Genomic DNA, 17,081 nt, shown 5'->3' with positions numbered 1-17,081 from the left:
TGGAGAATTGATCCACGGGTATCTGGGCCTCTGGGGTGTGTGTGTGTGTTTTGAGGTAGAGGCACCAAAGTTTAAGTACAGCATCTAGTGCCTCTCCCCAAAATATCCCTCAAGTTTCAAAACGATTGGACTAGGGGGGTCCAATTCTATGAGCCCCAAAAGAAGGTGCCCCTATTCTTCATTATTTCCTATGGAAGGAAGGCATTGAAAAGGTGTGCCGTCCCTTTAAATGTGATGGCCAGAACTCCCTTTGGAGTTCAATTCTGCTTGTCACAGCCTTGATCTTGGCTCCACCCCTCATGTCTCCTGGCTCCACCCCTAAAGTCTCCTGGCTCCACCCCCAAAGTCCCCAGATATTTCTTGAATTGGACTTGGCAACCCTAGCTGGGCATCTGGAGGTGTGGCCTAATATGGAAATGAGTTCTGCTGGGCTTTTCCCACAAAAAGCCCTGTGTGAAACAACGGTGACATCAGGGGGTTTGACCTAATATGCAAATGAATTCCTGCTGGGCTTCTACAAAAAAGCCCAATTTGTAGTGCTTTCGAGCAAGGTCCACAACATAGTGCCCATGGGCACCTTGCACCACCAAGGCTGTTTGTGGCACCCAACAGTGTTTTTGATGCCCAACAGGTGTTTTTAGAAAGTGGGTGGGGCTTTTGCCTCAGGACTTCTGATTTGCTCCTGAGCCTTTGATTGGCCATGCAGATTGAAATAACATGGTTTCAGTGGCAGCTGTTGCTGCAGTGTTTGTTTAATGGTGTCTCACTGCTTCAGGTAGCCGGCTCCAGGTTGACTCAGCCTTCCAGCCTTCCGAGGTCAGTAAAATGAGTACCCAGCTTGCTGGGGGGAAAGGGTAGATGACTGGGGAAGGCAATGGCAAACCGCCCCATAAAAAGTCTTGCCGTGAAAGCATTGTGACAGCAACGTCACCCTAGAGTCGAAAACGACTGGTGCTTGCACAGGGGACTACCTTTACCTTTTTACCCCTTATTCCAGAGACCCAGTTTGGTGTAATGGTTAATAGCGGAAGTCGCTAATCTGGGAGAACCGGGTTTGATTCCCCACTCCTCCACGTGCAGCTGCTGGGTGACCTTGAGTCATTAACAGTTCTCTCAGCCCCACCAACCTCACAGGGTGTTTGTTGTGTTGAGAGGAAGGAAAGGAGATTATAAGCCGCTCTGAGACTCCAAGTGAAGGGCAGGGTATAAATCCAATCTTCTTCTTCTTCTCCTCCTCCTCCTCCCTCCCCCCCCCCCCCCCAGTTTGGTGTAGTGGTTAAGAGTGATTGACTCTAATATGGGAGAACCAGGTTTGATTCCCCAGTCCTCCTCTTGCAGCTGCTGGAATAGGCTTGGGTCATTCACACTTCTTTCAAGAGCTGTTCTCTCAGAGCTCTCTCAGCCTCACCTGCCTCACAGGGTGTCTGTTGTGGGGAGAGGAAGAGAAGGAGGTTGTAAGCCGCTCTGAGACTTGGAGCAAAGGGCGGGGTATAAATCCAATCTCTTTTTATTCTTCTCAATGTATTTTTAAATTATCCTTCTCCCTTGCGCTTGGGCTTCCTCTGTATGCATGGCCTCGACTTCTATGGCAGCCATTTTGTGGTTAACTCCACCTCTTGCGGCAGCCATTTTCCATTGTGGCCACAACTCCCTGTGCAAGAATACCAAAGTTGAGCTGGGGACCCCCTGCCTGAGAGGATCTTTATGGCAGCACTTTTAAACCACCAGAATCTCTTTTCGGGGCACCATACAAGGGTTCTCACTTCTAGGGTCAGGCAGCAGGTCAACATCCTGATCTGGCGGGGGGGGGGGGGGCGGTAAGCAAACCGTTTGCCTGCAGCATCCATGCTTTTCATATCTATGGGAGTGTTATAGGTTGATAATACTACCATAGAGTTTCTGATGATTGCTAGAGCTACAGTTGTCACTTCCAGGTAGCTCTAGGACTTGCCAGGAAATCTATGGTCAGAACTTCCACTAAGTAGCTAAGGCCTTATTCTTCTTTTTAATTTTTCTTCCAGGGAAGATCACCCAGTCTCACCTTTGACTCCAGCTTCCACCCGTTGATCAGTTGGCCATTGGTGGGAAAAGACTGAAAACCGGCAGGGTGTCTTCTGCCATAAGCAAGCAAATTGGAATCCTAATTACAAGCAGGGCTTTTTTTGTAGCAGGAACTCCTTTGCATATTAGGCCACACCCCCTTGATGAAGAAGAATTACAGATTTATACCCCGCCCTTCTCTCTGAATCAGAGACTCAGAGCGGCTTACAATCTCCTATACTTTCTCCCCCACAACAGACACCCTGTGAGGTGGGTGGGGCTGGAGAGGGCTCTCACAGCAGCTGCCCTTTCAAGGACAACCTCTGCCAGAGCTATGGCTGACCCAAGGCCATTCCAGGTGCAAGTGGAGGAGTGGGGAATCAAACCCGGTTCTCCCAGATAAGAGTCCGCACACTTAACCACTATACCAAATGTAGCCAATTCTTCTGGAGCTTACAGTAGGCCCTGTACTAAGAGCTCTGTAAACTCTTGGAGGATTGGCTACATGGGGGGGGGGGGGGGAGTGTAGCCTAATATGCAAAGGAGTTCCTGCTACAAATATTAAGAGACGATGACTTAGAAGTTTTTAAGACGGAGTGGAAACAGTTTAGAAGATATATAGAAAAAGAGTGGAAAATAAAAGGACATTGGACAATTTTTGATAATAATTAAGTTTTAAAAAGAAGAAGAATATAATTTTTTGTTTTAATAGTTAAGGGGGTCAAGTAACGGGGGGAGGGGTGGGTGGAAAGTAATATATGGGGTAGATAAAAGAAATTTTTAAAGATGTAAGATATAGATATAGATTTATTACCATATGTTACTAATAAAAAATTGTTTTATGAAAAAAAAATTTCCTGCTACAAAAAAACCCTTTTTACAAGCATCCTTATTAGACAGTATGGCATAGTGGTTAGAGGATTGGTCTAGATTGGGGAAGACCAAGTTCACATCTCTGCTTGCTGTGGGTGACTTTGGGCCAATCTACCTCTCAGGGCTTTCCTGATGCCTTCCGCTCCTTGGAGGGAGCGTGGGATAAAAATATAATTAATAAATAAAAATGCCTTTAAGAAATGTTCTTATAATTAGGAAGCGCTTGCAACCGCATGTCTTGTACCTTCGTTTTCTCTCATGGCATCAACATATTTTATTTGTTCGATCAAGTCCATTTCTAGGCTACTTTTCCAACGAGGGCTACATATTAATTAAAAGAACAAAGAAGCAGGAAGTACAGATCCCGTAAAGGTAGATTGAAACAGCCAGTGAAATCACCACTAAGCATCAGCAAGCTGGGCAAAGCTGTTGGGAATGGAAAAGTTTTGCAAGCAATTGTGGGAGAGAGGCAAAGAGGAAAAGATGGATGGTCAGCCCGTCGGGTTCTTTCTGCTTGTTGTCTCTTTGAATGGTTGCAGTCCCCCCCCCCCATTGTTCCTGCTGGCATTCTTTAGTGTCATGGATTTTTTTTTTTAAATGTCATATACTCCTAATTTACATGCATAATGTATATTATCGAAATGGAGAATGATGAGTTTCACAAATAGAGCTGGGAATGCTTGACAGAAGCAATCGGTTCAAAGAAACAGAAGAAAATGACTTTATTTTTAGTGATTTATAAGCTAATGACGAGGAGCCCCATGGCGCAGAGTTGTAAAGCTGCAGTACTGCAGTCCGAGCTCTCTGCTCACGACCTGAGTTCGATCCCGGCGGAAGCTGGCTCAAGGTTGACTCAGCTTTCCATCCTTCCGGGGTTGGTAAAATGAGTCCCCAGCTTGCTGGGGGCAAAGTGCAGATGACTGGGGAAGGCAGTGGCAAAGTCTGCTGTGAAAACGTCATAATGAGATGTCACCCCAGAGTCGGAAATGACTGGTGCTTGCACAGGGGATTACCTTTACCCTTTAAAGCTAATGACAACCAGCTGGTGTCCCTGGTCCCAAAACCAAGGGCTTTTTTTGGGGGGGGGGAGGGGAGCAGGAACGCACAGGAATACAGTTCTGGCTGGCTTGATGCCAAAGGGTGTGGCCTAATATGGAAATGAGTTCACACTGAGCTTTTTCTACAGAAAAGCCCTGTGCCAAACAATGGTGATGTCAGGAGTGTGGCCTAATACGCAAATAAGTTCCTGCTGGACTTTTTCTACCAAAAAAGCCCTGCCCCAAACCATCTGCCTATTGGCAGCTAGGGAAAGGGCCTTTTTGGCCCTGGCCCCAACTTGGTGGAACTCTGTCTAGGGAAACCCAGGTCCTGTGGGTTCTGCTGTTTGACCAGGGATATAGTCAGGGATAGGGATGGTGAAGAGCACTGCCCTCTGTCCTACTGGTTGTGATCCCTCTCATTTAACTCTTCGATTGGTACCAGCTGCAAAGCTTTGATTTTATTAAGCACTGCTGTTGGAATGATTTTAATATATTGTGAAGTTATGTTTGAATTATTTATTATACTGCACCCCACCCTGAGCCCTGCTGGGCAGGGAAGGGCGGTTTAGAATGTAACAAACAAACAAGCAAATAAACAAATAAAAGTTACTTACTACAGAAGAAGAAGAAGAATTGGAATTTATACCCGAATCTTCACTCCGAATCTCACAGCGGCTCACAATTTCCTTTACCTTCCTCCCCCACACCCTGTGAGGTGGGTGAGGCTAAGAGACCTCTCCCAGAAGCTGTCCTTTCAAGGACAGCTCTGCAAGAGCTATGGCTGACCCAAGGCCATTCCAGTTTGGTGTGGAGAGCCAGTTTGGTGTAGTGGTTAAGTGTGCGGACTCTTATCTGGGAGAACCGGGTTTGATTCCCCACTCCTCCACTTGCATCTGCTAACATGGCCTTGGGTCAGCCATAGCTCTGGCAGAGGTTGTCCTTGAAAGGGCAGCTGCTGTGAGAGCCCTCTCCAGCCCCACCCACCTCACAGGGTGTCTGTTGTGGGGGAGGAAGGTAAAGGAGATTGTGAGCTGCTCTGAGACTCTGTCCTTGAAAGGGCAGCTGCTGTAAGAGCCCTCTCCAGCCCCACCCACCTCACAGGGTGTCTGTTGTGGGGGAGGAAGGTAAAGGAGATTGTGAGCCTCTCTGAGACACTTCGGAGTGGAGGGCGGGATATAAATCCAATATCTTCATCTACCTCACAGGGTGTCTGTTGTGGGGGAGGAAGGTAAAGGAGATTGTGAGCTGCTCTGAGACGCTGTCCTTGAAAGGGCAGCTGCTGTAAGAGCCCTCTCCAGCCCCACCCACCTCACAGAGTGTCTGTTGTGGGGGAGGAAATTAAAGGAGATTGTGAGCCGCTCTGAGACTCTTCGGAGTGGAGGGCGGGATATAAATCCAATATCTTCATCACAACAGGGTGTCTGTTGTGGGGGAGGAAGGTAAAGGAGATTGTGAGCCGCTCTGAGACTCTTCGGAGTGGAGGGCGGGATATAAATCCAATATCTTCATCACAACAGGGTGTCTGTTGTGGGGGAGGAAGGTAAAGGAGATTGTGAGCCGCTCTGAGACTCTTTGGAGTGGAGGGCGGGATATAAATCCAATATCTTCATCTACCTCACAGGGTGTCTGTTGTGGGGGAGGAAGGGAAAGGAGATTGTGAGCTGCTTTGAGACTCTTCGGAGTGGAGGGCGGGATATAAATCCAATATCTTCATCACAACAGGGTGTCTGTTGTGCGGGAGGAAGGTAAAGGAGATTGTGAGCTGCTCTGAGACTCTTTGGAGTGGAGGGCGGGATATAAATCCAATATCTTCATCACAACAGGGTGTCTGTTGTGGGGGAGGAAGGTAAAGGAGATTGTGAGCCGCTCTGAGACTCTTCGGAGTGGAGGGCGGGATATAAATCCAATATCTTCATCACAACAGGGTGTCTGTTGTGGGGGAGGAAGGTAAAGGAGATTGTGAGCCGCTCTGAGACTCTTTGGAGTGGAGGGCGGGATATAAATCCAATATCTTCATCTACCTCACAGGGTGTCTGTTGTGGGGGAGGAAGGGAAAGGAGATTGTGAGCCGCTTTGAGACTCTTCGGAGCGGAGGGCGGGATATAAATCCAATATCTTCTTCTTCTTCCAGCAGCTGCAAGTAAAGGAGTGTGGAGCCAAACCCGCTTCTCCCAGATAAGAATCCGCACACTTAACCATTGCACCAAACTGGCTCTCTGATGTCCCACTTGGTGCTCTCCCCTCCATTTTATCCTCACGACAGCCTTGTGAGGTCGCCAGGGCCAGCCCTGCCACTAGGCAAGCTAGGCAATTGCCTAGGGCGCTGGCCTTCTGGGGGTGTCAAACTGGGCGGCCCCCACATGGTTATCAGTGCAGGGGGGGGGGTGCCAGAAGTTAGCCTTGCCTAGGGTGCAGATAGTCTAAGGCTGGCCCTGGACGTTGACAGAGTTGTAACAGAAGTTCCTATTGGTCAGACCAGTCTCAGTTGCGGTCCCAAGGAAAGACACTCTACACAGATAGCAGGTTCAACAAACTGTATTGGGTTCAGGCAGATATCATAGTCAATAGGCAGTCCAATAGTCATACACTCACATACACACAGAGCCAGGCAGAGGTACAAATACACAGTCCAAGGGATTAGTCAATACACCGTCCACAGTCCACAATTCCGATATCCATCCAACAGTATGCCACGCCAGTACCGTCCTTTCCTATCCCACACTGAACAGGTAGCTGGCTACTGCATTTCTCGTTGCTGTGGCCAATCCCATTCCAAATTGGTTAATTGGCTCACTCCCGATGACAATACAACACCTGTATTCAAGGATGTCTCAATCTTAGGCAGTTCCATTTCACCTTAAAGTAATAGGACACCATCAGACATAGGCTGAGGGAGGATGACTGTCTCAGGGTCACAAGTGCTTTGCACAAAGGACGGCACCTCCAGCTCTCCAGGAGAGTCCCAGAGGCAGAAAGGCAGAGGTCTTCCACCATGAAAACCTTGTCGGTCTTTAAGCTGCTGCTGGAACTCGAGTTGAGCATGCAAATTAGACATCTGCTAAGTATCAAAGTTCATTCAGCTATAATGCAATTAACTTCCAAATTTTCTTGGTCTCTATTATATATAAATATATTCAATATCAAAATCCCAGAAAAACATAGAACTCGTAAACCACGTATATCACAATTGTAACAGTACGCCAGTTGTCCAAATACTTTAGTACAAATACTTCAGCGCATCACATTTCCACTGTCCACTCCCCACAATAGTTTCCATCCGTAATATAAGATTGCTTTTAAGTCCATACATTTCCAGGGAAGGGGCACAAGCGGAAAAGGTCGTTCAGCCTTCAAGATGCCCATTCCAGATATCCCAAGACGTTTTGAGTATTTCTTCCTCGGTTTTCAGGCTGTTCAACGGAACCCGATTTCGATTTCTTCAAATACAGACACGGAGTTCATGGTTTTCGAAATGAATTGAATGGGACTCGATTGGAGAGCTGTTTTACCACAGACCGACACGGTTCCCCTCTTGAAATGATCCCCTAGTCTTGGTGGCTCGTACCCCGGCTGCCAGTTGCAAACAGACAGAGTGTATTTTGACAGCCAGTTTGATAGTTTGTCGATCTGCTCTTGCTTGACAGGTTACGCTGCTGTATTTCTATCTCGCGTCCCTTCCTAATTTTGCAGCGCAGCGCCATTGGCTTTTCATGCAGGTGTGCTCTTGCACACCTCACACGGTCCCCCCACCCCCACCCCTGGTTTGTGCTGCATCACCACACCTCTTAAAGGGACGATTAGAGCACTCACAAATCATGTGAATCAGGCAAAAATAAATGCTATGTTGCAATAAATTCCTACCGTTTCATGTTCATTTAAGTAGTCCTTAGTGACGCTGATAAGTGCTGATCCCTTTGGATTGACAGCGTCTTTGTGTGTGTGCAGTTTTGTGACTTCTGCAGGTGTTTGCAGCTGTGTAGCACAAACCACCACCACCTCCTCCTCTTCTTCTTCCTCCTCCTCTTCCTCCAGATGCAGCCTGGGGGTCTCCAGTAATCACCACTGATCTCCAAATGACAGAGACCAGTTCCCCTGGAGGAAATGGCTATTTTGGAAGGTGGACTCTATGGCATTATACCCCACTGAGGTCCCTTGTTAATCTCTGCTCCCAAATCTCCAGAAATTTCCCAGCCTGGAGCTGGCAACCCTAAGGAAGCATCAGCTGGGCACAGAAGCAGCGAGGGTCCCTCTCCCCCAAATGCCAGGGACTGAGAAGGGTGGAGAGCATTGCAGCCAGTGCCAGGGGATACGGGTGGTAAATGGCAGCTTTCTAGGCCTCCCTCAGCTAGCTGATGAATCACCTCCTGAGCTGCAGCCCCGTCCCGTCCCTGTTTGTTTACACGAGGCTAGTAAAACTGACCTATTTCACAGGTTTGTTGTGAAGCCTGGTTTACTGCGATTCATAAAGGACTCCGGAATCCAGTCTGGGTTAATGACACTAAGCCGTGAGTCAGACTCGAAAGCCCTCATTAAGTTTGGGTGGCTCCAGTGAGAAAATTGGCCATTCGCTGCTGATAATCTCCTGCGTTCTCCCTCTCCCTGTCTCGCTCTCTCTCTCTCTCCCTCCCTCTCTCTCTCTCCCCCTCTCTCTCTTTCTCCCTCTCCCTCTCTTTCTCTTCCTCCCTCTCTCTCTCCCTCTCTCTCTCCCTCCCTCTCTCTCTTCCTCCCTCTCTCTCTCTCCTTCTCCCTCTCTCTCCCTCTCTCCCTCTCTCTCTCCCTCTCTCTCTCCCTCTCTCTCTTCCTCCCTCTCTCTCTCTCTCTTCCTCCCTCTCTCCCTCTCCCTCTCTCCCTCCCTCTCTCTCTCCCTCTCTCTCTCTCTCTTCCTCCCTCTCTCTCCCTCTCCCTCTCTCTCTCTCTCTCCCTCCCTCTCTCTCTTCCTCCCTCTCTCTCTCTCCTTCTCCCTCTCTCTCTCCCTCTCCCTCTCAAAGAAAATTACAAAGGAGAAAGCAGCACTAACTGCAGGGCATCATCCAATGGGTCCTTTCACCTGCTGTGGCTAAACTTGCTCCTGGTTCCGAAGGAATGTTTTGGAGATGCCCCAAAGTGGAAAAAAGATGTCATGTTAAATGCACCTTCGTCACAATGCTGTCTTGGCCTCTCCCCATGCTCTCAAATGTCTGATATGCTCAGACAATTCAAAGAGAGTAGGACCTGGGGTTTATGTACTGCTTTTGCAATGGGAGGCCTCCACCGTCCCTTCTGCTGGCCAATCCGTAGCCCCCGAGGGCACATGTTCAACGCTTAATGAATTGCTGATACAGTCAAAGGGCAGCTAGGCGTGAGTTCAGTTCAGAGACGAACAAGATTTCCAGGGTAGGAACTTTCAAGAGTAGGGTTGCCAAGTCCCTCTGCTGCTGTGGCAGGGGACTCCTCTCGCACATGCTTTGCGCACGTGGCCCGATGACATCACCCGGAAGTGACATCACTGCGCAGGGCATGTTATGCCAGGGACACTCTAGGATTCACAGTAAAACTCTATGGTACCATAGAGTTTTATCATGAATCCTAGAGCGTCCCCAGCATGACACTCTAGGATTTGTGGTAAACACTCTATGGCACCATAAAAACTCTACGGGCAGGGCACGTCACATGATGACGGGTCTCTTTGGGCACAGGGGTCCCCCCAGTAGCCTGCTCCATCCTGGCGGGTTGGGGCCCTCCAAACCAGGGGATCCCCTATCCCTGGTGGAAGCTTGGCAGCCCTATTCCAGAATTGAGCTCCCTTCATCAGATGCTAGGGCAGGCATCATTGAGAGAGACAAATACTTGCTTTAGCAAAACTTCCCATAATGCCTGACGTACACAAACCACCACACAATTGTCTAAGTAATGCAGTGCATTGCCCCATGTGTACCCCACAAGAAAACTAGTCTGGTGGAATCGTTAGTGTTGGACTAGGATTGGAGCGATCCAGGTTTGAATCCCCATTCTGCCACAGACGTTCACTGGGTGACCTTGGGCCAGTCACACACTCTCTCCACTGAGCCTTCCTCACAGGGTTGTTGGGAGGATAAAATGGATGGGGAGAATGCTGTAAGTTGCTGTGGGTCTCCACTGGGGAGAAAGGGGGGGAATAAATGAATAAAATACAATAATAGAATCATAGCATTGGAAGGGACCTCCAGGGTCATTTAGTCCAACCTCCTGCACAATGCTGGAAAGTCCCCCCACAACACACATGCCCAGTGACCCCTGCTTCATGCCCAGAAGATGGCAACTCCCCCTCCAGGATCCCTGGCCAAACTGGCTTGGAGAAAAATTGCTGACTGACCCCAAAGTGGTGACCAGCATTTCCCTGGGTGTGTAAGAAAGGGCCACAAGAACGAAGCACTGATGCAGCCCTTCCTGCCCTCCTTCTTACGATCTGCCCAAGTTCAGGGGATGTTCATCGCTGTCAGATGGCCATCTAGCCTCTGTTTAAAAACCTCCAAGGAAGGAAAGCCCAGCACCTCCTGAGGAAGCCTGTTCCACTGAGGAATCACTCTAACGGTCAGGAAGTTCTTCCTAATGTTGAGCCGGAAACTCTTTTGATTTGATTTCAACCCATTGGTTCTGGTCCAATCTTCTGGGGCAGCAGAAAACAATTTCACCCCCTCCTCTAGAGGACAGCCCTTCAAGTTCTTGAAGATGGTGATCATGTCACCTCTCAGCCGCCTCCTCTCCAGGCTAAACATCCCCAGCTCCTTCAATCTTTCCTCATAGGACTTGGTCTCCAGACCCCTCACCATCTTCATCGCCCTCCTCTGGGCCCGTCCCAGCTTGCCTATATCCTTCTTAAATTGTGGTGCCCACAACTGAACACAATGCTCCAGGTGAGGTCTAACCAGAGCAGAGTAAAGTGATACCATCCCTCCGCATGATCTACTTTTGTTGATACAGCCCAAAATCACATTGGCCTTTTTAGCTACCGTATTACGCTGCTGACTAATGCTCGGTGTATGCTCTATTAAATCCCTAGATCCTTTACACACATACTACCGCCAAGACAAGCCTCCCCCATCCTATAATTTTGCATTTTATTTTTCCTACCTAAATACAGAACTTTACATTTATCCCTGTTAAAATTAATTTCATTTGTCTTAACCCAGTTTTCCAGCCTGTCAAGGTCATCCTGTATCCTGACCCTGTCTTCTACTGTATTTGCTAGCCCTCCCAATTTAGCATTTCCTCTATTCCTTCATCCAAATCATTTAGATAATAAATAAATCATAAAATAATAAGGCATTATAATCTTGTCTTTCCTCTAATGAACTCATGGCGGCATATGTGGATCTTCCTTTCCCATTTTACCCTCACAACCACCAAGTGATTTAGGCTGAGGAAGGGTTAATGGTCTGAGGTCACCCAGTAAGCTTTATGACCGAGTGGGGAATTAGAACCCAGAACCTAGTCTAACACAAGAAAAGTTATAGCTCCTTTGGAAAGTGAAAATGTGGAATGTCAGAAATAGAAAATCAAATGACAATAAAGAATCACTAGCTCACCATGAACATACACTGAGGATTTGGAAGCTGAAACTGTGGGGAAGTTATATCCATCCATCCATCCATCCATCATCTTTATATCCTGTCCTCTCCGCCTAGGCAGGCTCAGGGTGGCTCACAAGGGAGGCCAGATTATGCTCTATGTCACGAGCTGGGGCTGAGTCAGGCAAAGTCCAGGGGCGGTCCAGGATCTGCAACTGGTGAGCAAGGTGGGTCCAAGGCGCCAAAACAGAATCGTAATCCAGGTATCACAGGTCAGAGGTTCCGAAGCCGAAGTCAGGGGGTCCAGAGGTCCAAGCCAAAGTCAGGAATCCAAAAGCCAAAGTCAAGCGCCGGAGTGGATGCTAGGATGTCAGGTATGTGATTAGTTGCTTCCACAAAGCCTCCTCCCAAAGCCCACAGCTATATAGCCCTCTGCTGCCTGTTGCTCATTTGGGCTAATTGCTGTCTCAGAGCAGCAGCCAGGATTCTGCCGAAACTTAAGCATCCTCACACTTAGAAGGGCCAGAATCCTTTCAACACTCAGGGCTCAGGGAGCGTCTTGCTTGTGAGCGTGCCGCCCTCCTCCGATCCCTGAGGTCCCGACGAAGGCGGTCACGCACACGAGCCACCCGAGAGGGCGAGGCAGGGGGGCTTGGATCTTCTTCAGCAGGAGGCAGGGGCACTGGTGCAGGTGGCAGGGGCACAGTTCCTTCTGCAGGCTCTGCAGGCTCGGCTTCTTCTGCAGGGTCCCCAGCACCCATGACACTCTACACAGGTGAAGGCCTTCTCTGTGGCAGCCCCTAATTTATGGAACGCACTTCCAGAGGCCACGAGAGCCCTGTGGGATCTCTCCCAATTCCGCAGGGCCTGTAAAACCGACTTTTTCCAGCAGGCCTACAATAACTAATGCGTGAGGAGCTGCCACTAGTATGTTGCTGAATATTACCATCCATCTATAAGACACCCAATAGAGCAATGCAGAGAATCAAGAACTATAACGAAGCTGGACCACCTTGTAAGAAATTTTATAGCACCATTTTTAAGTTTTAAATTTATAAATCGTTTAGATGTGTTTTGCTTTTAAAATCATAAGGTATTGTTAATGCTGTGTTATGATTGTGAGCTGCCCAGAGTCCATGTGCGGAGTGGGCGGCATACAAATTTAAGGTAAATAAAATTAATAAATAAAAGCAATACATCAGGATACATTTCAATAAAACAATTCAGATCAACAATTTAGCTGTTAAAACAATTTATCAATTAAAAACTGTTGGTGCTAATATCATTTGAAATCTAGCCTTTATTCTAGAGCCATTTGGAAGAGATTTGCCTCGATTCCCTCCCCCCCCCTCCCATTATAAAGAAGGTTCTCATGGGCTGAGCTATCTGTCGACAAAGCCAGTGGAATGGAGAGGTTAGAGTATCAGACTAGGAACTGGGTTCGACTTCCCACTTGTGCCATGGAAGCTTGCCAGGTGACTTTGGGCCTATCACACACTCTCTACTTAACCTACCTCATAGGGTTTTTGTGAGGATAAAATGGAGACGAGGATTATATAAGCCAGGGGTGGCCAATGGTAGCTCTCCAGATGTTTTTTGCCTACAACTCCCATCAGCCCCAGCCATTGGCCATGCAGGCTGGGGCTGTTGGGAGTTGTAGGCAAAAAACATCTGGAGAGCTACCGTTGGCCACCCCTGATATAAGCCGTTGTTGTTCCCTTTTAGGGAGAAAGCTGAGGTATAAATGAGGCAAATAAATAAATGAATAAAACAACTCTGAGTTTCAGTCTGAGTGATTTAGCCATGGGCTACCAGCGCTGATAAACGGAACATTTATGGATATTTCAAACTTCGGGATATGTCTGACCAGGGCTTTGTTTGTCGAAAAAGCCCAGCAGGAATTCATTTGCATATTAGGCCATACCCCCTGACGTCAAGCCAGCTGGAACTTCATTCCCGTGAGTTCCTGCTTTTAAGAAGCCCTGTTTCTGACTCAAAATGTGCCTGAAATTCCTTGCTTAGTTTTGTTTTGGGTATTCCAAGCCTAAATGGGGAATTCTGAGCACTGTTTTGGATTGGAAACACTCAAAAGCACAGCTCTGATAGAAATCCTTATTCTTCTTTTTAAAAAAAAAAAAAAAAAGATAGAAGACATACTGGAGAGCCAGTTTGGTGTAGTGGTTAAGTGTGCGGACTCTTATCTGGGAGAACCGGGTTTGATTCCCCACTCCTCCACTTGCACCTGCTAGCATGGCCTTGGGTCAGCCATAGCTCTGGCAGAGGTTGTCCTTGAAAGGGCAGCTGCTGTGAGAGCCCTCTCCAGCCCCACCCACCTTACAGGGTGTCTGTTGTGGGGGAGGAAGGTAAAGGAGATTGTGAGCCGCTCTGAGACTCTTTGGAGTAGAGAGCAGGATATAAATCCAATATCTTCATCTACCTCACAGGGTATCTGTTGTGGGGGAGGAAGGTAAAGGAGATTGTGAGCTGCTCTAAGACTCTTCGGAATGGAGGGCGGGATATAAATCCAATATCTTCATCTACCTCACAGGGTGTCTGTTGTGGGGGAGGAAGGGAAAGGAGATTGTGAGTCGCTCTGAGACTCTTCGGAGTGGAGGGCGGCATATAAATCCAATATCTTCTTCATCTTCTACTGATTGTAGTTTGTCACCAACGGCATCTGGAACACCCTTCCACTGTCTAGACACACCCTGGTGAGGATTCAGTGGCAGAAAGATTATTAGACCAGTTGCTGACAGACACGTGAATCACTGGCCAGTGTTGACAAGGATTTTTGCTCTCTGCATAAGTATGGAAAAAATGCAAGACGGGGCGGGTTTCTTTACCCAGCTCAGAGCAATTTTTTGTAGGACGTAGAAATTCCATTCTGGCCTTAAGCTAGATACTTTGCATATTTTTGCTGGGCCAGAAGGCAGAATAAAACCTGCTATTCTTTGTTTCCTTAGTCTTGTTTCCTAGTCTTCAGTCATTGCCATTTTGGGTTGCCAGCTTCCAGGAGGGGCCTGGAGAACTGCCAGAATTAGAACTGATCTCCAGACTACAAGGATTGGTTCCCCTGGAGGAAATGTCAGCTCTGGAAGGTGGACTCTATGGTATTGTACCCTGCTGAGGTCCCTCCCTAGGCTCCACCCCCCCAAATCCCTACTGCACGCTCTGATCAACGTCAGCAAAACGGTGGTTCTTAAAGAAATTAGAGAAACGCAGGAAGGGGGGATCGACCGTTCATGCTGCCCAGAATTTTCATGAGATTGGATGATTGCTATTAATAGTAGGCATTTAAGTGCTGGAGGGAATGGCATTCAAGTCGTCGTTGACTTATGGTGACCCTGTAAGGTTTCCAAGGCAAGAGACATTCAGAGGCGGTTTGCCATTGCCTGCCTCTGCGTAGCAACCCTCGACTTCCTTCGTGGTCTCCCATCCAAATACTAAGCAGGGCTGATCCTGCTTAGCTTCTGAGATGTGATGAAAACAGGCTAACCTGGGCCATCAAGATCAAGGCAGGAGACGAACAGGTGGCTTGCCATTGCCTGCCTCTGCGTAGCAACCCTGAACATCTTTAGTGGTCTCCCATCCACATACTAAACAGGGCTGACCCTGCTTAGCTTCTGAGATCTGATGAGATCAGGCTAGCCTGGGCCATCCAGGTCAAGGCAAGAGACACAACAGAGGTGGTTTGCTATTGCCTGCCTCTGCGTAGTAACCCCGGACTTCCTTAGTGGTCTCCCATCCACATACTAAGAAGGGCTGACGCTGCTTAAGCTTCTGAGATCTGATGAGATCAGGCTAGCCTGGGCCATCCAGGTCAAGGCTAGAGACACAACAGAGGTGGTTTGCCATTGCCTGCCTCTGTGTAGCAAGCCTGGACTTCCTTGATCTCTCACCCAAATGCTAACCAGGGCCAACCTGAGATCCAACCAGATCAAGCTAGGTTGGACTCTCCAGGCCAGGGTGGGCTTTTAACCAGACCCTCTGAAAACTCCCAATATGTGCAGTCTCTTACTTTCCCACACTTGTGTTTCCAGCCTTTTAACGCTGCTGATTTCGTAACGTTGTCAAGTTCTTTATTGTGTGATCCCAGCCAACTGGATGGAATAATGCTTGACGTCATGGTGCCGAAGAGTTCATCAGATCTGCCTGCCTGAAGCTGTTGCGGAGTGCAATTGAAATCCATCCTCCTCCATTGGTAATGCTACTTGTGGCTGGCAGCCCTGAGCAACGGTAGACCGGGAAGCTAGAATTGCCGTGGCGGAAAAGCCGAAAAATGGCACCTTGCTTGTCTTCTAATCCTGAACCAAGCAATCTTAGGCCTATCAGGCACGCACAGCTTATTTCCGATTTTCACGGAAGCCGAGTTGTAGGAGTTGACTTTGAATGCTGTGCATACGCTCTGCACCTTTTCCTTCTTGGAATTTGGAGTATTTAGCCAAGTCAGTGTTCTTTCATCTGAGGTGGGCAAGGCAGTTGGCTCCCTTCCTAGAGCGTCGGGACCTAGCAACAGTGATTCATGCAACGGTCACCTCAAGGCTGGATTACTGTAATGCCCTCTACATGGGGCTGCCTCTGTGCCGAACCTGGAAGCTGCAGCTGGTGCAGAACGTGGCGTCTAGGCTACTATTAGGGCTCCCGAAGTGGGAGCACATACAGCCGGGGCTGCGCGGATTGCACTGGCTGCCGGTCGCATACCAGGTTCGTTACAAAGTGCTGGTTATTACCATTAAAGCCCTATATGGCAGAGGACCTGCCTACCTGAGGGACCGTTTCTCCCCATATGAACCCCAGAGAGCACTGAGGTCAGCGGGGAAGAACCAACTGACTATCCCTGGGCCGAAGGAGGCAAAACTACAGAACACCCATATAGGAGCCTTCTCTATTGCAGCACCACACCTATGGAACCAGCTCCCGGAAGAAGTGCGGGCCCTGTGGAGCCTCGAACAGTTCCGCAGGGCCTGCAAGACCATCCCCTTTAGGATGGCCTTTGCCTGACTAAACACTTGATGGATTCGCCTGTGAGATCCGCTGTCATATCATATCTGCTGATGGAATAGCACCAGAAATATTTAATGTGTAATTTTAAACTGGAATGTTTTTAAGGTTAAATGCTGTTCATAATACCTATTGTATAATTTATTCTATTAATATGTTGTTAGCCGCCCTGAGCCTGCCTCGGTGGGGAGGGCGGGATATAAATAAAACATTATTATTATATTATTATATTTATTCTGCATACCTATGAGAAAAGCTGGGCCTAATGTTGTGCCCCGTGGCGCAGAGTGCTAAAGCTGCAGTACTGCAGTCGGAGCCCTCTGCTCACGACCTGAGTTTGATCCTGGCAGAAGCTGGGTTCAGGTTGCTGACTTGAGGTTGACTCAGCCTTCCAAGGTCGGTAAAATGAGTACCTAGCTTGCTGGGGGGTGGGGAGTGTAGATGACTCGGGAAGGCAATGGCAAACCACCCCATAAAAAGTCTGCCGTGAAAACGTGAAAGCAACGTCACCCCAGAGTCAGAAATGACTGGTGCTTGCACAGGGGACCTTTCCTTCCTTTTTTCCAATGTTGTGCTACTGAAATTTACAGATTTTTTTTTT

General features: G+C 48.3%; 1 protein-coding gene across 1 annotated transcript in view; it reads left to right on the top strand.

The window, feature by feature from the left end:
• Nucleotides 1-719: 719 nt before the first annotated feature.
• Nucleotides 720-17,081, top strand: part of TRIM29 (tripartite motif containing 29) — a 127,228-nt gene continuing 110,866 nt past the window's right edge. Inside the window, 1 exon segment of the mRNA XM_060251268.1 lies at nt 720-816. The gene's annotated coding sequence lies outside the window, so the exon portion shown is untranslated.

This window comes from Heteronotia binoei, chromosome 12 (assembly GCF_032191835.1).
Source record: "Heteronotia binoei isolate CCM8104 ecotype False Entrance Well chromosome 12, APGP_CSIRO_Hbin_v1, whole genome shotgun sequence".
Taxonomy (NCBI): domain Eukaryota; kingdom Metazoa; phylum Chordata; class Lepidosauria; order Squamata; family Gekkonidae; genus Heteronotia; species Heteronotia binoei.
Note: the sequence above shows the minus strand (reverse complement) of the source record. Positions and strands in the feature narration are given on the sequence as shown.